At 49.5% G+C, this 22,599-nt stretch overlaps 1 long non-coding RNA gene across 1 annotated transcript; it reads right to left on the bottom strand.

Annotated features, from left to right (window-relative positions):
- Positions 1-493: 493 nt before the first annotated feature.
- Positions 494-3,224, bottom strand: LOC116103915. The gene is made up of 2 exons (XR_004123627.1): positions 2,665-3,224; positions 494-1,119 (listed from the first exon to the last, which is right to left on the bottom strand). It is a non-coding gene; the product is annotated as an uncharacterized LOC116103915 (long non-coding RNA).
- Between the last annotated feature and the right edge of the window lie 19,375 nt (positions 3,225-22,599).

Below are 22,599 nucleotides of genomic sequence, written 5' to 3'. Positions count from 1 at the left end.
GCGGTTTTCCACGCACATCATGTGCGCTCCGAAGAACACGCACTAGCAAGAGCATACATGTAAACTGGCGCTCACGCTTGCATGCACATAGAGATGTCCACTCGTTCATGCATACACATGTATTGCCAGGATGGCCGCCTGCGGTCTAGGCAGGGACCAGGACAGCCTAGCTTGGGACTTTCCCTCTTGGTCTGGGGTCGCTTTAACGTCACTGGTTTCCTTTTACTCCTTGGCACTGCCTACCCCCCCCCCCCGCCCTGGAGGGACCCAAAAAGCTTAGAGAGACTGAAAGTCTGTACTGTGCAAGGCGAGCGGGGCTGAGTCAACCCGGGCGGCGGCTGTAGCTCTGGCGGCAGAGCCTGCGTTCGCCTGCACCGGCTTTTAGGGATGAGTTATGTGGCAATGAGCGAAGTAAATCTGCATGCGCAAAAGATGCTAATTACTCTTAATAGCCTACCCAGACGCCCCGAGACTAGAAACCCAGAAACGTAAATCTGCTCCCGATAAATATTTTTAATTGTGAAATTTCCTGGAAAGAAGGCTTTGGGTGCGCGGGCATTCGGCTTTGGAGGGAGGCCCTCAGCCCCCACTCTGGAAGCGGAGTCTGGAGTCAGGGCTCCTCGCGGGGGCGTCGGGTGCGGGCCGAGCGACCTGAGTTGGGCTGGCCGACGCTGGATAAAGTTAGTGATGTATCGCATTAATTACCAGTGTGAGCTGCAAATGGTTCGAGGCCCAGGGAAAATTAATGGGAATCCAAATTCTAATTATGTAGCTGTTGTTAAAGAGTTTAACTAGATAGTCACGGAAAAAATTGGATTATACATAGAAATATGCAGCCAGCGCTCAGGCTCTGGGGAGCAGTCTTGGGGACTCACAACTAGGCAGCCCCTACCCTGCCCTGCCCTCCTCTGCGGGAAAGGAATAGATCCACCCCCACCCATCCACACACCCACCCCGCCCCAGCATATAAATAAAGATCTCTGATGAGCCTATGGCAGCGGTAGGGGGAATCTCAGAGTAGGTCCAGAGGCTGAAGGTCGCAGAAAGGCACGCTTGGTTGTAGAGATGAGGTTCCAGCCTCCTGGTCCCATGGTCTGGGTAAGCGTTTGTGCCGGTTTCCTAGAAGGTGGATAAACCAAGAGCAGGCTAATCTACCATATACTTCTTTTTAAAAGACAGAGCAGCCCTGGCTGTCCTTGAACTCACAGAGATATGCCTGCCTCTGCTACGCCAGGGCTGGAATCAGAGCCACCTCCCTGGATATCCTGTACTTCAGATAGTCGCATAATTACATCTGGGTGCTGTGCGTTTTTATTTTTTCCACTGTCAGTTTAAGGAAATAGCCACCAAACAGAAGCCCAATTACACCCGAAGCCTCGTCATTCACTTTATTAAGGACCCTGGATATGTTTCCATTTTCGCAGGAAATGAGGTCTGATCAAGCAGCACTAATACCTCTGGCCTCGAGGGAGGGGGTGGGGCTTCTCCAGGGTCGGCTCCATTTCCCCAGGCCTTGGAGGCCCATAGCGCCAAGCTGCAGGGCGGTGGGACACCTTGGAGAGACAGATACCCAACCATTCAATTGCTTCCTGGGCCACCTGCTGGGCAAAGGCTAGGCCCTGTGCTCCTACAGCTGGCAATCTAAGGGGAGCAGGTTCGAGGCTCGAAAGACCTTCAGTCCCAAGAGACAGACTTTTCAGGCTCCATATATTCCTTTCCCTTAAGCCCGACAACTCAGATCTGGGGACCTGGGATTTCTGCTAAGGTTCCTAGAGGGGGGCTTGGACCACCAGGGAAGCCCCTTGCCAGGGTCCCAGGCCTCTTTACTTTCATCTTATTTCTCTTTCTACGTTCACCCTGTTTCTTGAGGAGCAGCGGGCGAGTCTCAGTCTCCCTAAGGAGTCCCTGTATTAAATCTGTGTGGCCAGCAGCTTTTAGACTTGAATTTCCTAGATGGATGAATGTGGTTAATGCTTGCCCACCTGGCCACGAAGCTACTTTGTCTATGGTGGTCTTCCTTCCCCAAGTCCGACTGAAATCACAGAATAAGGAGGGGAAAGGATGGGGGGACCCTTTGGGTCAAACCTCAGAAGATGGAAAAGAGACTGGAGAGGGGTCACACAACTTACAAGTCAGAGTTTTTCCAGTTACAGGCTGCCTGGGATGGGATGAGGGTGGGAGGGGATGAGGGATTGACTCTGGAAAGGCAGAGAGTGGCCAGCTCCCTCAGATGCCCGGGGGAGGGACTAGACATTTAGAGTCTGTTTCCTAGTCCTGAAGAGCATGAAGGATATTGTCAGTTTTTCTAAGTTTGGAACAGATTCTAGCTTGGGGTGGGGAAGGCTGAGGATGTGCAAAAGAAGTGCAAAGAAGGGAACCCAGTGATTGGGAGAGTCCCACGTTTCCACCCTCCTCTCTCTAGTAGCAGGGCGGGATTGGGGGGCAGGTGAACTCAGAAAATGTGCTGCCACAGACCCAGAGTCTGCAGAAAGCGGATGGGTGTGAGCCATCCATCCCTCCTTTTCAAACTCAGACCTAGATTCCGAAGAATTCTTTTGCCAGGGGCCGGCTGGTGGTCTGATGACAGACTGAGACCAAAGATCCCTATCCCAGTCCTAGGAGAGAGTCCTAGGCTCTCGTCTCTAGTCTTGAACACTTGCATACCTCTCGCTCCCGTTCACCTCTTCTGTGAAAGCCCTTGGTGAACGAAGGCTGCTTCCCAGTCCTCGATGTACGCACGTTGTCCTTCTGTTTCTGTGAGCAGTGTCCTCGCTCCGGGTCCTCTGGGATTTCAAAGTCGCTCCAGCCCGCCCCTTTCAAAGCCCGCGCTTCTCCATGCCGCGGGCTTTGAGTGCCACCTAGCGGCACTTGTGGCGACACTCAGTAGCAAGAACCCTTCACCCACTTCTTTCCCGTACGGGATCTGACACCCCAAAGCCCGTGCAGTAGCCGCTTCAAGCTCAAATTTGCTTCGAAAACTGTCACGGCCCCTTCCCAGGTCGTTAGGAGGCTTAGGGACGCCGCAGCAAGGGATAACAAGATACCGCTGCGGGGCTTCGTTTGGAACCTGTAGATGTGGGGAACGCACTTTCAAGACTGGGTATTGGACAGCGGTAGGGGGTCTACCCGATGTCTCGGCTTTTGGATGGTAAAACGACAGCAACAAAACCAAAAGCAGAGCAACAAAGGCTAGGTCTTTGGGAAAAGGCACCTCCTTCCTGAGGTTACGCACCCAAAGGGAAAATTCTTCGTCATTCATCATCCTTGCTCTTACCCTAGACTCGCTCTTTCTGCCGTCATCCCCACACTGACAACAAAGACCCCCTATGACTCCCCAAATCCTCATACTGGGTCCTCCTTTGCCTTGGAAAGATTAGGCAAGAGCTCCCTCTGCTGGTCGTGGTGTGACACTGCTCGGGCCAGTGCTCTGCAAGGCAGTGGATTTTCAGATCTGCTTCACGAAGGAGGCTCCTCTTCCAAACAGAAAGAGAAGGTTTCACGGGCTTTATGAGTTTTCACAGGAAAGCAATGGTTCAGAGTTCCGCACCACTCTTGCATCAATCGTATCTCTTTGTCTTCCTGTGACTGGCCCAACTATCCCTTGTGCCAGCAAGGTGGGGAAGGTTAGGAATTTCTTCTCACATTTCATATTTAACACTCTGAATATGCACACGTTTTTTTGTCAGTTATGCATGTATATATGCATGTATATATGCATGCATATGTGTATGTATATGTGTACGTATGTACGTATGTATGTATGTATGTATGTATTCAGCAACCCTTTAGCCACATACTCTCCTACCCTAGTTCAGACTGCCACTCTCTATTGACATTCCCTCCATCTCCCTGCACAGCTACCCTCTCCAAGGCCCCATCAGCGGAACTGTACTGCAGAGTCTGGGCATCAGGAGGTGCAAGGGCTCCGTGGTGGGCAGGATGCCTGGGGCACATAGAGGATGAAATCGCGCTAAGGCCACCGTGGGTCTTTGTCCGTTCCTTAGGGCCTGTCCTCACTGGAGAGAGATGGAAGGCAGCAGGTGCATGCCTGTGATAGGAGCAACATTGAGCTTCCAAGTTTCTTTGTGACCTAAGATCTTCTGACAACCTTCCATGGGGGTTGAAGTTCTATGTCTGCAGAGAGATCCCAGAGTTCTGGTCAAGTTCACTTTGGTCCCGTTCACTTTGTTCAGAGCCGGGTCCCAGGGGTGAAGATCAGTATAAGGCAGTCTATTGGGCATCTAAGGGTCCTCTCAGGCCGTAGAAATAAGAATCCTGAGCTCGGTACTTAGGCAGGAAAACAGTAAGAGGACCCTTTGTCCTCCCTGACTTGCTTCCTTCTTGGGACTCTCGGTGCATTTCCGTGGTACGGACATCCTGGTGTCTTTGGAGTCAGTGCCTGGAACCAGGACACACCATGTCCCTCCACGGAGGAACGGCAGACAGGCAGCTGCCAGGGCCAGCCACAGAAAATTTGGATTCTAGGACCCAACTGCCGAGCTGTAGAAAGAGATCACTGGGAACAATTGAGAAATATCCCTCATGTGAAGATTGTTGCCGCCTTTACCCATTTCCCGACTTTATTTAGTTTGGTTTTCTTTTAGACAGGGGCTCTCTATGTAGTCCTGGCTGGCCTTGAACTCACAGAGATCCACCTGCCTCTGCCTCCCTAGTTCCAAGATTAAACACTTGGGTCACCACACACAGACACTTTCCCAATTCTTTAAAGTTATTTTTATGAAACATTCAACTTGTTGATCTTTGGGAGGAATGTGATACATTGATATGTTACAACTGAGTCAAGCTTGGTCAACATTAGCTGACCAAGGTGTGCTTGGTCAGGGTGCTGCTAAGAATCTGTGCCTCTCAGGGGTTTTTTTTTTGTTTGTTTTTGTTTTGTTTCCGGTTTTTTGAGACAGGGTTTCTCTGTGTAGCCCTGGCTGTCCTGGAACTCACTCTGTAGACCAGGCTGACCTTGAACTCAGAAATCCACCTGCCTCTGCCTCCCAAGTGCTGGGATTAAAGGCGTGCGCCACCACTGCCGGCTCTTCTCAGGTTTAAGAGGGAGTTTCTGAAAAGTTTGTGAGTTCCTTCCAGGTGTCTACAAACACTCGGCTCTGTTCCTTCTGCTAACTTTTTTTTTTTTTTTTTTTTTTTTTTTTTTTTTTTTTTTGCCATCCATGTTTATTTTCTTAAGATTAGTAGTAACTAGTTTGGCCTTGTTTTAAACCTGGAATGTTTTCTGTCTGGCTGTGTGAAATACGTACCTGGACGCTCTGTCCCCTTAATTCATTCTTGGCCATTTTCTTGGGTAGCTTACCTGTTTGGGATTCCTAGGGATGCCAGTCACGAGATCCCACTACCCCATTTCTTATTCACAGCAGTGGACTGCAGAGTCCCTCTCCTCTTCCTCCTTACTCTACTGTCGTGAACCTGAGCCTGGGTGTAAGTCTGTGACCCCCCAGTTTTTCTCACTGAGCCTCAGATTCATTTCTTGTTCTTGCTTGGAAACAGGGTCTTGCTGTGTAGCCCAGGCTGGCCTCCAAGCCATACTCTTCCTGTTTCAGTCTCCCCAGTGGCCAACTTGAGCCTCAGATCATCTGTGAGGCAGAACATTAACTGATATCAAAGAAGTAGACTCTGGGGCTGGAGAGATGGCTCAGCAGTTAAGAACACTGACTGCCCTTCCACAGGTCCTGAGTTCAATTCCCACCAACCACATGGTGGCTCACAACCATCTGTAATGGGGATCCAATGCCCTCTTCTGCTGTGTCTGAAGACAGTGACAGTGTACTTAGATACATGAAAGAAAGAAAGAGAGAAAGAGAGAAAGAAAGAAAAGAAAAGAAGGAAGAAGTAGGCTCAGAGGGCTGAACAAGCTGATGTTCCCATAATGCTTTGCAAAAAGCACAATTTAGTGTCAATCTGGTTATCATTCAAGAAAACCCATGCCACATGCAGGGCATTGAGAAGCCCCGGCCCTGGGCCTGAGTAGTGATCTCTGGAGACAGAGCAGACACTCCTGAGGTGAGAGTACAGGCAGGCCCATGCCTTCATCTCCTCACGTGGGCATTTGTGGGCGTCTCACCCATCCAGGTATCCTTTTCTCAGCTCATTGTACCCACAAGAGAAATTGACCTGATAGCTATGGGGGAGGCTGTTGGGATGAGAACTTAAATATACCAAACACTGTCCTTCAGTGAAGTAGGGAAGGCTCTGTTCTCCCTGGGTTGAAGTGAGTGTGTCCTGGCATCTAGAACAGAGGCAGTCATGGCTATGCACAGGAGTTTCGATGGCTGGTGAGCCAACTAGGATAGACACTTTCTGGATTGATTGATTGATCAACCCATCAATTGATTGACTTTCATTTTTTAAAATTTTTTTATAAGATATTTTCTTTATTTACATGTCATATGGTTTCTCCTTTCCCAGTTTCCCCTCCAAAAAACAAACAAACAAACAATAAACAGACAAAAACAACAAGAACAAACCTCTGTTGCCTCCTCCCTCCCCATGCTTGCCACCCCACCCTCTCCCACTTATTGGCCCTGGCATTCCCCTACACTGGGGCACAGAATCTTCACAGGGACAAGTGATCAACTTTGCAATCCTCTACTATACACATGCTGCCAGAACAATCAGTGCCACCATGTATAGTCCTTGGTTGGTGGTTGAGTCCCTGGGGGCTCTGAGAGTACTAGTTAGTTCATATTGTTGTTCATCCTAAGGGGCTGCAAACCCTTCAGCTCCTTTGGTCCTTTCTCTAACTCCATCACTGGGGACCCTGTACTCAGTTCAATGGATGGCTGTGAGCCTCTACATCTGTATTAGTCAGGTACTGTCAGAGCCTCTCAGGAGAGAGCTATATCAGGCTGGCTTGTCCTTCCTTCAGTCTCTGCTCCATAGTTAGTCTCTGCAACTCCTTCCGTGGGTATTTTGTTCCCCCTTTTAAGAAGGAATTAAATGTCCACATTTTGGTCTTCCTTCTTTTTGAGTTTCTTGTGGTTTGTGGGTTGTTCGTCCTGTATTCCGAACTTCTGAGCTAATATCCATTTATCAGAGAGTGCATACCATGTGTGTTCTTTTGTGATTGGGTTACCTCACTCAGGATGATATTCTCCAGATCCATCCATTTCCCTAAGAATTTCATAAATTCGTTGTTTTTAATAGCTCAGTAGTACTCCTGACTGACTCTTTCAAGACAGAGTTTCTCTGTAGCCCTGGCTGTCCTGGAACTCACTCTGTACACCAGACTGACCTCGAACTCAGAGATCTGCCTGCCTCTGTCTCCCCAGTGCTGGGATTAAAGGCATGCACCACCATCATATAGCTTTTTCTGGCTCTAAAAACTATACAACCCAAACAGAAAACAAATAGACCTAACTGGGAATCTCTCTGCTCCTGGATGTCTGAGGATGAGTGGTTGATATCTCTGGTGGCAGCAATGGGGTATACTAAGCTATATCCAAGCTTGCTATAACAAAGAAGGCTTCAGATTCAAAAGCTTCCTGGGTTAGGCACCTGTTCCCCTTGATGATACAGTATACAGATCTCTGTTCTATCATTTTCATTATTAAGAGCACAGACTCTGGGGCTGGAGACATGGTTCAGTGGCTGGTTACTCTTCCAGAGAACCCAGGTTCAAGTTCTAGCGCCCACATGGCAACTCACAACCATCCAGGAGATCCAGGGGATCCTGTGGATGCCAACATTTTCATACTGACGTACATGCAGGCAAAACACCAATGCACATAAAAATAAAACAAATATTTTTTTAAAAAACCACAGACTGTTGAACCAAAACACCTGGGTGCATATCCTGCCCATGATGACCTTATGGAAATTACCCAGCCTCTCTGTGTCTCAGGTCCCTGTTCTTAACGTGGGGGTGGTAGTAGTGACTGAGTCATGCCTCTTAGCTAATTAAGTCCCTCAACTTTATACATCTATTCGGTTAGAAGAGTCCTTGTTATAGAGAGGCTTATGGTAACTCTCATGGGCAAGCTCAAAGTGACCACTGTAGCTTCCTATGGCCCCTCGCTTCCTGAGGTCCATGTTGATCTTCAGGTGAAGACTTCAGAGTAACACTAGGGGGCGCTCAGGGATCTCAAGGACAGTGGGCCCAACGTCCCGGGTTCAGACACTGTGATCATTCAGGTACCCCAAGGTCCTAGGAGAAGCTCAAACAAGCTCAAATACTCTATTGAGCCAGTGGCATCCAGCCTGGTTCACTCACTCCCCTAAGCTGATAGAGAATGGTTCAAAGGTTTCCTTCCAAGCGGGTGAAGATGAGCAACCCCTGACACAGGCTGAGGACCTGAGGGCCCAAGCACAGTAGTGATGGCCCTGGTAATGGGTGCCCTAACCAAAGGGGAGGACATCCATTCACTTTACAATATAATGTAGGAAGGACATCAGCTGACCTCACTTTACCGCTGGCTGGTTTTGTTTTCAGATGGCTGTAAGTTCCAAGTAGCTCCTAAAATCCCTTTACCTGGGACAGAGTTGGGAACAATGTACTGAATCATAGTGTTGTGGGTGGTGACATCTCTCTTTAGCAGAGTGGAGTAGTGCCTCTGACCTGGGAGAGGCCAAGGCTATGACAGTCTCCATTTTCTTTCCCCATCTTCTATGACTTTATTTTCAAACTCCGGAGACCACATATAGCTGTGTTTGTAGTCCAGCCTGAGGGTGAGCTGGGATTGCCAGTCCCCTGTCCCTCTCAGGACAACTGGTGGTTATGGTTGAGGCTGTGTGGAAGCCCCGTGGCCAGATAAAAGGTTAATCTTCAAGTAGGAGGGGAGGAGCTGGGGACCCAAGCAGTCACCCTCCCTCAGGAGGCTATGGGAGAAGAGATGAGGGGTGTGAGAATTTCCTGTCTCCCCTCCTCAAACTCTGGCTGGGGAAGGACGTGAGGGAGAGAGGAATGGCAATAAAGAAGAATTTGCCACAGGAGATGGAGGTGAGACATGCACCTCCTTAGCCCTAACCTCTATAAATCTGGATTCTACATATAGAAGCGTCCAGACAGCGCATTCTCAGAAGCCCACATTCTCCGGGAGACCTGAGGGTCTTCAGCTTACTTAGAAGCCTGAAGTTTCTTATTTGTATCCTTTTGTTGACCGACAAAATGATGTGAAATGGTTTCATGTGGTCATTCCCAGTTACATACTGAATGAGAGGATAATCTGGGCTACATGCAATGCTGTCACAAAACCAAAAGTACCTAGAAATGGGATCCTGGTCAATCTGTGGATGCTTCTGACAAGTACTAGGGTCATTTCAATGTGTGGGGCCTCTTGCCTGTGGTCACTTGGTCCAGGACCCAGAACAATTCAGAAACACGGGTGTTACAGTGCTCACTGTACAGTGTGAGGCTTGGTGGGGTGGGGGTGGAATTTGTCCAGGGTGGCCCTTTGCATGGGAGAAGTGGGAACTGGACTCGCCTCTACAAGCTTGCTAGCCTTGCCTGGCTCTCCTAAATCAGTGCCTGTTAGGGATGTTGCACAGCGCCCCCCCAGCCTCCAATCTGAGGATGTGCAACTTCCAGAGCACAGCACTCCATCACCCACATCTTTCCCCTCCTCTCAGGTGATGGGTGACCTTCCCAGCTTCTTCCACCTCAGTGTTTTTAAGGAATCAGTAGTGTCAGCAGCCATAGGAGCAAATCAGCGATGAAGAATCCCGACCCAGTCTAGATCTGTTCACCCAAACTTTGTTTTAACAAGAGTTCCCCCAGAACTCTGAAGGAACATTGAAGGAAGTCACTGGAGACTGTGTCTTTCACCCAGAGGTAAGGGAAGTCGTTTGCTCAGATGTGCTGGAGGCAGATGCCAGTGTGGGTCAAGACGACAGCCTCGCAGGGCGGTGGTGGTGCACACCTTTAATCCCAGCACTTGGGAGGCAGAGGCAGGAGGATTTCTGAGTTCGAGGCCAGCCTGGTCTACAGAGTGAGTTCCAGGACAGCCAGGGCTACACAGAGAAACCCTGTCTTAACCCCCCCCCCCCAAAAAAAAAGACTATGGCCTCCCTGGGTTAGGCCCAGGAGCTCCCAGACTTCTATCATCCAAGTTTTCTCTCTTCTTCTTAGGTGTAAATCCAGGTCCACTGCTCTTCCCACACACCCGTGTTACACCTTACCATCCGCCCTTTTGTTTTATTTTAGTTTGCTTTTGTTTTTTTGAGACAGGGTTTCTCTGTGTAGTCCTGGCTGTTCTGGAACTCACTCTGTAGATCGGACTGGCCTCAAAATCAGAGATCCTCCTGCCTCTGCCTTCTGAGTCCTGGGATTAAAGGTGTGTGCACTAGACCCATTTAGCTAGGCACACTGCAAAAAGGAATACACATGGTTCTCACACACACTGTCAATTACTGAAGCATTACATCGCCGCCTTTGTCCCCAGCTCAGCAAGCAATATCAGTAGATTGCGGTAGCCGAGCTACCCATTTGTTCCAGTGTTGCCAGCTTTCCCACTAACATCCCTTTCCTGCCTCCCAGTTGTCTTTAGGATACCCCGTTACATTCCATTAGACACCACATGATGGTTAGAGGCCTTGGCTTCTTAGTCTTTCTGTGACCAATGATTCTCAGACATTCTTTGATTTTCTTTCTGTTTTCAGCTTGGAGAGGCAGGTCTGGGGTGTTGTATTAAGCAGAATTCTCTAGAGGACCAGAATCGACCCGATAAACTTATACTAAAAGGGGATTTCTTCAATTGGCTTGTGCCCTGTGGTCTGCATCGTCCCACATAGCTGTCCACAATGGAGGCTGAGAACAGGGCTGCTGCTCATGTGTGTCTCTGCATTCCCAATCTGAAGGCTGGGGGGATTCTGGGAGATTCCTGGGGATGATTATTGGAGACCTGCTGGTCGTCAGTCCATGTTGGAAACCCTCAAGACACTAGATTCACTTTCGAAAATACTGGAATTTTGATTTCTTTTAAAAACACTGAACTATTATAAGAATATGCATTGGATTTAATCCCAGCAGCTGCTTTGGACTGTCCATAGCAGCTGGCTATGATTTGCCTCGTGCTCTAGCAGAAGAATGGTTTTGCCAGCTGCAGATAATTTCTGCAATTGTGTGATGTTTGGAATTCTGGGAACTTTATAGTATATAAATGTTAGGGCCCCGAGAGGCAGGGTGGGATGGTTGTTGGTCATTTACAGAGGTTTGTTGTGGTTTGTTGGTAGTTGTGCTCAAAGAATAAACAATAGGACAGAAATTAGATTCAGGGAACTCTCTTTCTCTCCCCTCTCCCCTCCTTTCTCTTCTGTCTGGTGTTGAGGGGTGAAACCTGAAGGATTAAGGTGGGAAAAAGAAGAACCCACAAAGTAACAAAGACTAGCTACAGGGTTCTAACATCAGTGAAAGATACAGCAGCCATAGGTAGATGAACATGCCAGCAATAGTGAGAGCAAGCAGGTAAAAGCACAGCCTCTGTCCTCCATCTCTCTTGTTAGCTTGTAGCCCTGGCCATCCTGGAACTCAGTATGTAGATCAGGCTGTCCTTGAACTCAAGAGATCAACCTGCTTCGATCTCCCAAGTGCTAGGACTCATGACAGTCAGTTCCTGACCACATTTCTTACTGTTTGGGCTGCCATCCACACTGAGATATTCCTACTTAAGGTAATCTGATCATGAAAATCCCTCACAGGGGAACCCTCTTCATTGGTTTCCAATCCAGTCAAGTTGACAATTAAGATTGAGAGTCATTGGTTTATCCTTGACTTGCTGGGTGGTTTTCCTGTGCTTAGACTGAGTTATGAACTAAAGAGGAGAGGACCACAGAGGTGAAGAGCCCTTCTCACCACATCCCACCAGGGCAACAGGTATTAGGGAGGATACATAACCTATGTGACTCACTGCTGTTGACGTTAACCTTGGTTAAACCAAGGCCCTGCCTGACATTTAATCTCTCTTTTCTTTTTGCTTCAGGCCTGCAGCCTTGTTCCTGGTAACTATTTGCTGCTGTTGACAGGAATTCAGGAAAGGTCGGTCTTGCGACATCACCTGCCTGCATCCTATGTGCATCCCAAGTGCCACCCGGGCTGCTGCTAGGTTGCCAGACTACCGAGCAGCTCACTGTTGAAGGTGGCGCCATACAACCATGTATCTACTTGCTGTCAAGTCTACATGATTCTAGGATTGTCCTGTGATGGCGAATATTGATATTTGTCCTTCCTGAATGGGCAGGTTATGATAACCTTGTAGGAGTTTGCGTTTGAAATGTTCTATGGAATTCTTTGCTATCCTCCGTAGGCTGCAGAAAATATATCTAGATGATATGCTACTGGCCAGTTCTGTCTCAGGGAAAGAGTTTGTGGAGAAGGAAGAAACTGGGGTGTCATCCCTAAGAACTACAGTTCATAAGACACTCATTGTGGAAGACTGTTCCCAGCATGTATGGTGGAAGGACTGGTGTTTCCAACAGTTGGCCATACCTGTGAACTACACACCGCCAATAAGAAACAGTGGAGGGAAAAGCGGTGCTACAAAGCTATCTGCAATTGTCTTGGTCGGTTTTATTCGGTGGCAGTGAATGAAGGCCGCGTGTGGTAGTTAGAATAGATCTGGCCTCCATAGATTCATGTGTTGGCCATAGGGAATAGCACTATTAGGAGGTCTGACCTTGTTGGAAGAGATGTGACCTTGTCAGGGGAGTGTGTCACTGTGTAGGTGACCTTTGAGATTTCCTGTGTTTAGGCTCTGCCCAGGGTAGAAGACCATCTCCTTCTGGCTGCCTTCAGATCAACATCTAGAACTTCTTGGTGCCTCTGGTCTACCTGCGCAACGCCGTGCTTCCCACCATGATGATAATGGATTGAACCTCTGAACTGTAAACCAGCCCTAATTAAATGTTTCCTTTATTAGAGTTGCCTTGGTCATGGTGTCTCTTCACAGCAATAAAGCCCAAACTAAGACACTGCTCACAATCGTTTGGTATAATGCATCTATAAGGCTGCGATACTTCCAGGAAGTAAGCCACCCAGACATGGCTAGCTGGATAAGCTAAAGACTGACCCACCCTGGACCTTCCAGAGTCTTCTTCCTGGGCGATCAGGAGAACTCTGTGGCCCCTTGAACCTGCACACTCTGGGATTGTGAACAGACGATGTTCAGCCTCATGTGCGTGGCGAACCAGAGGACGTTGGTCTCCCTCAAGATGCCCAAGACCATGGGACCTGGGGAGAGAAGGGCTACCAGACTTCAAAGTCATTCTGGACAGCCTGGATGTACCACTCGTCCCAGAGTTCCAGGAGACACCTGCACGCCATGATGACTGCCATTCCACTGGTTAGGCTGGACACATTTCTGCATTTATACTCACAAAATCCTAAGTCAGGATGCATCAAGAGGTTCGGAGAACCTGGCAGAAAGGGCAGGGAGCAAGGACACTGGGATGTTTGTCATTTACCCACCTGCTTCTCACGCCTTTCCTGTCGGGCTCAGCACGTCAGCTGCCCTTCCTCCTCTTCTGCATCCTCCTTCTCTCTTTCCTCTCCCTTTGTAGCTCGAGTGGGTCTGAGACCTTGTAATCCTCCTGCCTCAGCCTCCAAAATACCTGGGATTACAGGTGTGTACCACCAGGCATGAACAACTTTTTTCTTTATTTTTTTCTCTATCACTGAACCTTCAACCAAGGATTTTTCCTAACCCCAGTCTATGCCATTCAGCTCTAGTCAGTGTGGTGTTGAATATTTACTCTTAGTTTTTTGGTCTTGGGTTATTTATTTATTTGTGTGTGTGTGTGTTTGTATGTGTGGTATGAATGCACATGTATGCACATGCTCACATGTGTGTGGGTATACATGCACTTGCTGAGGCCTGAGGTTGACACTGGCTATCTTCCTCCATTGCCCTCTCTTTATCTTATAGACTGAAGAAGGGTCATCCACTTGAACCCAGAGCTTGAGCACTGGGCTAGTCTATTAAATCAGCTTGCTTCAGAGGTTCCTGGTTTCTACCATCTGAGTGCTGAGATCATGGGCAGAGCGCTGCACCCACCCAGCATCTACACGGGCACTGGGAATCTGACTGCCATTGTCACATGTGTGCAGAAAGTTCTTTACCCAATGAGATATCCCCAAGTCTCTGTATCTGTAGTGTGTGGGATGTGTATGTGTGTGTGTGTGTGTGTGTGTGTGTGTGTGAGATGCAGTGTGTGTGTGTGGTGTATATGTGTGTGATGTGCGGTGTTTGTGTGTGTGTGGTGTGGGTGTGTGGTGAGTGTGGTGTGTATGAGTATGGTGTGCAGTATGTGGTATGTATGTGTGTGATGTGCAGTGTGTGTTTGTGTGTATGTGGTGTGGAGTGTATGTGTGTGATGTGCGGTGTGTGTGTGTTTGTAGTGTATATGTGTGTGATGTGTGGTATGTGTTTGTGTGTGTTCGATGTGGAGTGTATGTGTGTGATGTGCAGTGTGTGTGTGTATGTGTGTGGTATGTATGTGTGTGATGTGTAGTGTGTGTGTGTGTGTGTGTGTGGTATGTGTGGTGTGTGTAGTATGTGTGTGTGTGTGTGAGTGTGTGGTATAGGTGTGATTTGTGTGGTGTGATGTGTATGTGTGTATGTGTGTGGTGTGCGGAGTCTGTGTGGATGTTTGTATGTGTGTATGTGGTATGTGGTGTGGAGTGTATGTGTCTGTATATGTGTGTGTGTAATAGAGAAACAGATATGAAGTAAGTTAGAGGGGCAATCCCTCCAGCTTTACTACTTGTGTGCTGGGAACAGTCTTCCACAATGAGAGTTGAGTGAACCCTCATTTGTCGGGATAACACCCCGTTTCTTCTTTCTCAAACAGATGGAAGGGGAAAGCAGAAACGACTTAGCTCATGAAGCTGAGATGAACAATGGAGAAGGCTTCAGAGAGAAACTGATCCAGAAACGAAGGCACTGGGCCTTGCTCCTTTGCCTGTGTGGACTCGCCCCTTAGCGTGGCTAGCTCTACTCATATCTCCGCACAGAGAGAGAAGGAAGGCTTTCTGTCCGACTCCCGGTATGGAAATTCCAAGTTAGGGAGCTCTGCAGCCTGGCTTCTGTCACGAATCCTTCCCTGGGCAGAGATCCACAGGCAGGGGTTTTAGGGTGCCATCATGACCGGCAGCCTGGAACTGCCTGTGTTGGGGCAAAGCAGCGCTCATAAAAGACTGAGCAGGTTGTGGGGTGTGATGCCCGGCTGACTGTACTGTGTGCAGTTCGACACCCCTTTCAGGGGCTCAGGTGTGACAGGGACTCTATCAGAAGAAGGCCACAGTCGTGGCTCTGGATGGTCTCTTGAGCTCTCTGAGGTCTGCCATGGCAGGCAGAGTCATTGTTCGGGCAGCCAGAGTCTCTTGCCATGATTTGCTCTGCCTGTGCTCAGCCAGCTGGCACTTGAAAGCTGTGTCTGTTCTGGGAAAGGTTCTTAAAGCAGGCCCCAGAACTCTCTTCTGACCCCTAAAACAGATCTCCATAGTACCCAGAGGTGACTGGGTCCACAGGACAGCAGTGGACTTGAGGCACCCATCTGTACTGGAGCTGTATCTGGAGCCAGGCATGAGGCCTGGAGGATTTCAAGCTCAGTGGCTTCCATCCCACAGCGGGTCCAAAGACTAGCCCTCCCAGAAGCACTGATAAAAGCTCCTGTCTGTGTTGACTTCTGTCACTTCCCAAGTCTTAAGCAAATTTTTGTTAAATGCTAACACTGACAGAGGATGCTCAGGGTCAGAGGCCTGCAGGCAAACCCAGCCTTCAAACCTGAGATGGGAGACACCAGGATTACCTCACAGCTCCTGTTGTCTCTCAAACAAGTTTGTTCAGACATCTTCAAATATGCGTTTTAGCACTTCTCTCTGTCAGGGTGTTGACACCCCGACTGGCTATAGCAGGCTCCTTGCTGCTGGTGTCTCTGTGTAGATCCCTCTCTCAGCACTCAGAAGCTGCTGGGCCCAGAGGCAGTAGGTGAGCAGAGAGCATTCCTGCCTTTCAGTCAGTGTCTCACCGCTGTGGGCAAACCCTCTTAGTACAGACAGCCGGATGCTCGTGGCCATATCTGTCCGGTCTTTCAAAAGACAATTCTTGGGAGTGAGGACAGAAGTTCTTTGCCACCTCCCCCGCCCCTCCCCCACCTGTCCTTTACCCTCTCCCATCTCACCCCCATCATCTCCCACTTCCCACTTCCCTGAGCATCCTCTCAGCTCTGGCCTGGAAGATTTGGAGAAGTGTTGACTTGGGGACCACAGAGGAAAGAGAAGCTGGGGAGCCTGAACTTACCCAGTAGCTGTGGACTTTCTTTTTGTTTTGTTGTTTTTGTTTTTCAAGACAGGGTTTCTCTGTGTAGCCCTGGCTGTCCTGGAACTCACTCTGTAGACCAGGCTGGCCTCGAACTCAGAAATCCGCCTGCCTCTGCCTCTCAAGGGCTGGGATTAAAGGCGTGAGCCACCACCGCCCAGACAGCTGTGGACTTTCTATGTGTCCTTATCCATGTATCCCTGGACCCACTGATGTGCAAAGGGATAGCCTGGTGTCTGCTAAGGTCTGGTAAACAGGGACCTGATTGCACACGACTGTTAACCCCATTTATACCGGGGGCTAAAGCTAGTTTTGGCTACAGAGTAGGTTCAAAGTCACCATGACAATTGTGCCCTTATAAGTGAAGAGACAAATGTAGTTATTTCTTTTTAACGATGTTAAATAAGGGGGCTGGAGAGATGGCACAGCAGTTAGGAGCACTGGATGCTCTTCCAGAGGACCTGGGTTCAGTTCCCAGTACCCACATGTTGACTTACAAGCACCTTTAACTCCAGTCTCAGGGGCTCTGATGACCTCTCCTAGTCCTTGAGACCACCACAATATGCAGGTAAGTGATGCACAGACATACATGTGGGCAAAGCGCTCTCTCTCTCTCTCTTTCTCTCTCTCTCTCTGTCTGTCTCTCTCCCTCTTCCCATCTCCCTCTCCCTCTTCCCATCTCCCTCTCCCTCTTCCTCTCCCTCTCTGAGACAGGGCTGCTCTGTGTATCCCTGGCTGCACTGGAACTCACCACATAGACCAGGCTGGCCTGAGGTCACAGAGATCCAGTGGCCTCTGCCTGCCTCCCAGTGCTATGGTTCCAGGTGTGGGCTGCCACTCCTGGCTTTCTTACATACTTTACAGACGACCACTCTATTAAGGGACTATTGCTGCTGTAATGCTATTGTTTAACATACAGTCTGAATTTATGTTTGGGTTCAGTGCTGTCTTTTTAGAGAGCTGCATTTTTCCTGAGCCAGAATTCAGATCTTGGCTTTTGGGTCACGATTCTTTGTCACATCTGTATTTTCTTCCGTTAGGGGATGGTGACATTTCAGAAGAATCCAGCCGCCTGCCACATCCTCATGATTAGGCTCAGGGATGCTAGGTGAGGGTTGCCCCCCTCCCCTGCTCCAGGCATCGGCAGGGAGGCACAGAGTGTCAGTTACGGTCCCTTACCAGTGACGCTAACTTTGATCATTTGGTTAACATAGTTGCTACCAGATCTACCCATTGTAAAAAGTACTTTCTTTTTCTCCTTTGAAATTAATGAGTGTACTGAAGGGAAATGCCTAGATATTACCCTTCTCCCCAGAAACTCCTGCCCAGTCACTTTAGCATTCACGGATGTTTCTTCCCTGAATCAACCATCATTACTATGCTTGCAAAATAGAGCCGACTCCTCTCAACGTCTAGAATTAGTTGCTATTTATAGTCTCATTTCCAGATGAAGTCACTGAAGCTCAGAAGGCCACAGAGCAATGAGACTCAGACTCCTGAGCCTGCAGCCGCACAGTCCCTCTAGTCGCAGATGAGGGAGGACAGCTTGACCTGCTAGGGCATTTCCCTGCCACACCCTGTACCCCCATTCCTGTCTCTGAGTGGGAGGCTGAGCTCAGGCCACAGCGAAAGGCAAGGCAAGGACTGCAGAGTCATCTTGTTTTGTGTTGAGATTAGGTCCCACTAAGATACAGCCCAGCCTGGCCTTGCATTCATGGCCATCTTCCTGCCTCAGCTTCCTAAGTGCTGAGATTATAGGACTAGCCAGTATATGCAGCCATAGGGCGACTTTGTGGCTCCTCCCTGGCACCTCCCTCAAGTTCTCTTATGGGTTTCTAAAAATCGACAGGCAAGAAAACCTTACCAAGAAGTCACTTCCATTATTGCGCTGTCTCTGAACAGGGTTGATCAGCTCCCTTCTCTCCCACCTTTCATAAGCCTGCTGCAGAAAAAGAGAAAAGAAAAGAGAAGAAAAAGAAAGAAAAGAAAAAGAAAAACTAAGAGAAAAGATGGCTATTATGTGCCATGTAAATGAGATGAGTGTACAGTTGGAGGTAAAGCAATGGGGCAGCTGCTCTTGGAACTGAACCTAAGACGTGTGTGTGTGTGTGGGGGAGCTGTATGTGATGTGGTGTGTGCGTGATGTGTTGTATGTGTATGTGGTGTGTGTGGTATATATGTGTGTGTTGAATGTGTGCATTGTATTGTGGCACGTGTGTTGTATATGTTGTATTTATGTGTCTGTGGTGTGTATGTGTGTGAGGTGTTTGTGTTGCTGTGTGTGGTGCGTGTGGTTTGTGGTATGCATGTGTGTGTGTGTGGTGTGTGTTTATGTGTGAGGTGTGTGTATTATATATGTAGTGTAGTATATGTATGTGGTGTGTGGTGTCTCTGTGGTGTATGTGTGTGTGGTGTGTATGTGTGTGTGGTGTGTAGGTGTGTGTGTGTGGTGTGTCTGTGGTGTGTATGTATGTGGTCTGTGGTGTCTCTGTGGTGTTTTGTGATATATGTGTGAGGTGTGTATGTGGTATGGTGTGTGTGTGTGTGTGTGTGTGTGGTGTGGTGTGTCTATGGTGTGTGGTGTGTCTGTGGTGTGTATGCCTGTGATGTGTGGTGTGTCTGTGGTGTGTCTGTGTGTGTGCACAGGTGGGAGTTCTAGCAAAGGGGCAGGAAGAGCTGAGGAGGAAGTGCTCCCGGCTGAGGAGGAAGTGCTCCCGGCTGAGGCGAGCACAGCAGCACTCCTGAGGTTGACTGGAGAGTTAGGACAACTGGTGGGTTAGAGTGCCACCCGTGAGTCATGGCTTGTGACATTGGGCGTGTGCTGAAGAAGATGTAGGCAGTGGTGGTGGCAGAGGAGCCTGGACAGGCCTTGGCCCCAGGATAGCATCTGTTCTGGAAAACAACACAGGCTGGTTCTTCAGAGACTGGCAGAGGAGCCGCCCAGTCCTCGGATGGATAGGAAGGCCAGTGACTCACTCAGCCACTTGTTTACATATTATCTCTCACCTGCTTCAGAAAGCTTTTGAAGTGGCTCCTAATTGAAGCCTCAGGTGGCTCAGCCTGCCGAGACCAGAGGGATCATGTCAGGGCTGGAGGCTGACTTGGGTAAGGCTGGCACACCCGGGCAGGTACATTGCTCATGGGGGTAGGGTATGCAAGGGAGGCAGACCCAGCCCTGCCTGAGCCAGGAAGGAAGCTAGGAGATTCTCAGAAAGGCTGTGGGATCTGTGGAGATCCTTTCTGACACTTCCTGTGTGAGCCTGTTGAGTGTTTGAGGCAGGGTCTAATGTATTCCAGGCTGATCTCAAGCTGGCTGTATAGCCAAGGATGACCTTAAAATTTTGGTCCTTCCCCCATATACCTCCCAAGTGCTGGGATTACTAACACACACCACCACACGCAGTTTATTAATGCTGGGGTCTTGAGTCCAGGCTGCACACAGTAGGACAGCACTCTCCCAACCGAGCAACACCGAGCAACATCTCCAGCCTCTGCTGGGTTACCTTTTTGTTTGTTTTAGGTCTTTTTGTTTTTCTGAGACAGGGTTACTCTGTGAAGCCTGAAACTCACTCTGTGATCATGGCTGGCCTCGAACTCACAGAGATCCACCTGCCTCTGCCTCCTGAGCGCAGGGATTAAAGGCATGCCACCATCTGTAGGCTCCCTGTTGGGTACGACTGTTAGCTATTCTGAGCCCACGTGGCAGAGGCTTTCCTCTTGTTCTTCAGAAATGTCCAACTTCTGGTCTCTAGAGGGAAGGCCTTTCCTTCCAGGGTCTAAATGTCCCTGACCTCAGGCTAAAAGACTCGTGAGAGGGAACCCTAGCATACTCTAACTTAGAGTAAGCCCCTCGACCCTCATAGTAAAACGTGGAGGAATCCCGCTGCTTCGTTTGCCTTTGTCTGGTAGCACCCAGAGAAAGAAGTCCCTGGTATCCAACCCCCAGGATCTTCTCAGGCTGGAGGGGGTGCCGACCTCTGTCTGCCCCTCCTCCACATGCTTCCGGCCTCTTACCTGAACATCCGGACTCCTCCGGCTTGAATCGGCTCGGGTTTCCTTAGAAGGCACACTAACAACATCCAAAAGTTACACCAAGTTTTGGCAAGTCTGACTGAACCCTGACAGATTTTTCTGTCACGTTTCCTTGGAGCTACTTAAACTGCCCTTTGCTGTGTAATAGAACACCTTCCAGGGTGTGTGGTAGTGGCGGTGGTGAGGAGTGGCCTCCCGCAGGCAGGATTCAACACGAAGACAGTCTGGAAAAGCAGAGGCTGCGGGTTTAGGCTACAAGGGTAAGTTAGTAACCCTAGGGGGCGGGGGTTGGGGGGCGGATGGAGAGGCATAGAAGAGCCAGCCTCAGCCAGCCCTGGTGGTGAGACCGGGAGGCGGAACTGCAAGGCTACTCTGCTTAGCCGGTCCACCTACTCTACAGAAGGGAAACCCCATCCTGAGCCGAAGGACAGCGGGTTGGAGGTGGGTGGACAAGAAGACACGAGAGCATTGAGGAACTATCAGGGCAGAGCTGATGACCTGAAGCCAGAGGGGACAGGGCTTTCCTGTAGCAGGGTTCTCCTTCCTGTAGTAGGTGAAGGAGAACGGAAAGGAAAGCAGGTGCTGCCCGGGGACCCCACCCCTCCGACATTCTTGTCGTGTGAGATACATTCACGGAGGAAATAAGCTCTGTGTTAGGAGGGAACCTGCTGCTTGCAACAAACAGAATCAGAGAGGAGTGTCTACAGAAAAGAAATCGAGGCAGGAGAGACTCCAAGTCACAGGGTAGGAGGCTGTTGTTCTAGGGCTCCGATCCAGGAACACAGCAGTCATAAGTCTCTGAAGTCTCTCTCACCTCTCACGTGTGCCCCCTCCCCAAGGTAGGATACTGAGCATCTGGGAAAACCATTTCGAGATGCTACTCAAAGACAGGGACAGAAAGCCACCAGAATGTCACAAAAGTTATATCTGTTGAGAAGGTGAGTGCGGAGGACGGGGTGGAAGGGTTGAGGGAGGAAGGAAGTGGGGTTGCACTGGCCTGCAACCATGTGCTAGCGAAGGTGGCAAGGCAGAGCAGGAGGAGGAGCAGGGGCAGGGATTAAAGGCGTGCACCACTACACCCATACACCCGGCTGCATTTTCTCAATTAGTGATCAAGGGGGTAGAGCCCCTTGTGGGTGGTGCCATCCCTGAGCTGGAAGTCCTGGGTTCTATAAGAGAGCAGGCTGAGCAAGCCAGGGGAAGCAAGCCAGTAAGGAGCATCCCTCCATGGCCTCTGCATCAGCTCCTGCTTCCTGACCTGCTTGAGTTCCAGTCCTGACTTCCTCTGGTGATAAACAGCAATGTGGAAGTAAGCCAAATAAACCCTTTCCTCCCCAACTTGCTTCATGGTCATGATGTTTGTGCAGGAATAGAAACCCTGACTAAGACAGAGGAGGAGCAGGAGCAGGAGGAGGAGCTTGGGGAGGAGGAGGAGCAGGGGGAGGAGCAGCAGCAGGAGGAGCTACTTGAGCTACAGGCCAAATTCCTGTGAGAAGGAAGTCCGCAATGCGGCACTATGGTGGGTCCTTATCCTGCCCTGACCTATGGGAGGTGGCTAGGCTCCAGGAAAGCCAGGACAGAAATCAGTGTTGTTAAAAGGTAGAATGTGCTTTTCCCCCCATGTGAGGCTCCAGAAGCAGAGATGGCAGGTTTGGTACGGAAACTGTTCTACGAAGTCGTCAGGGACTGCATCTTCTGGGGCTCAGTGAGGGAAATAGGATGCTGTCACAAAATGAACTGGGTAGTCCGTGAACTAGACAATTGTTGGAGGAGATGAAGAAGGAAGAGTCATGAAGCAGGGATGGAAGATCCTGGAAAGCTCTCTCTAGGCCCCCGGGAGCACTGTGGGGAGTGGAGCTGAGATAGGGGTGTCTGCCCAGAAACCTGGAATGAGAAGCACAATGGCCTGGCTTCCTGGGGTGGAGTCTGGGAAGGCTGCTGAGGGCGGTAGATGGTTGCCTCTCTGGCTACTACTTGTATAAGTTCTCACACACCCTTTAGCCATGGGTCTGGATTCTGTGCTGGCAATCGAGAGGGGCCATGGGGAAGAAGAGGGGACACACAGGCAGGATGAAAAGAAATTAAAAACGGATCCTGAGTCTGGTAACTTGGCATTGCTTCGTTTATTTTTCAAGATGTTACTTTATTTTTTATTAGATTTATTTATTTTATTTTTATGTGTCTGAGTGTTTGGCCTGCATATATGTATGTGCACTGCGTGTGTGTCTAATACCCAGGGAGGACAGAAGAGAATGTCACATACTCCAGAACTATACTTACAGATGGTTGTAAG

The sequence above is a fragment of the Mastomys coucha genome, unplaced genomic scaffold, assembly GCF_008632895.1.
Source record: "Mastomys coucha isolate ucsf_1 unplaced genomic scaffold, UCSF_Mcou_1 pScaffold21, whole genome shotgun sequence".
Taxonomy (NCBI): Eukaryota; Metazoa; Chordata; class Mammalia; order Rodentia; family Muridae; genus Mastomys; species Mastomys coucha.
This window is presented reverse-complemented; position numbering and strand designations above follow the sequence as displayed.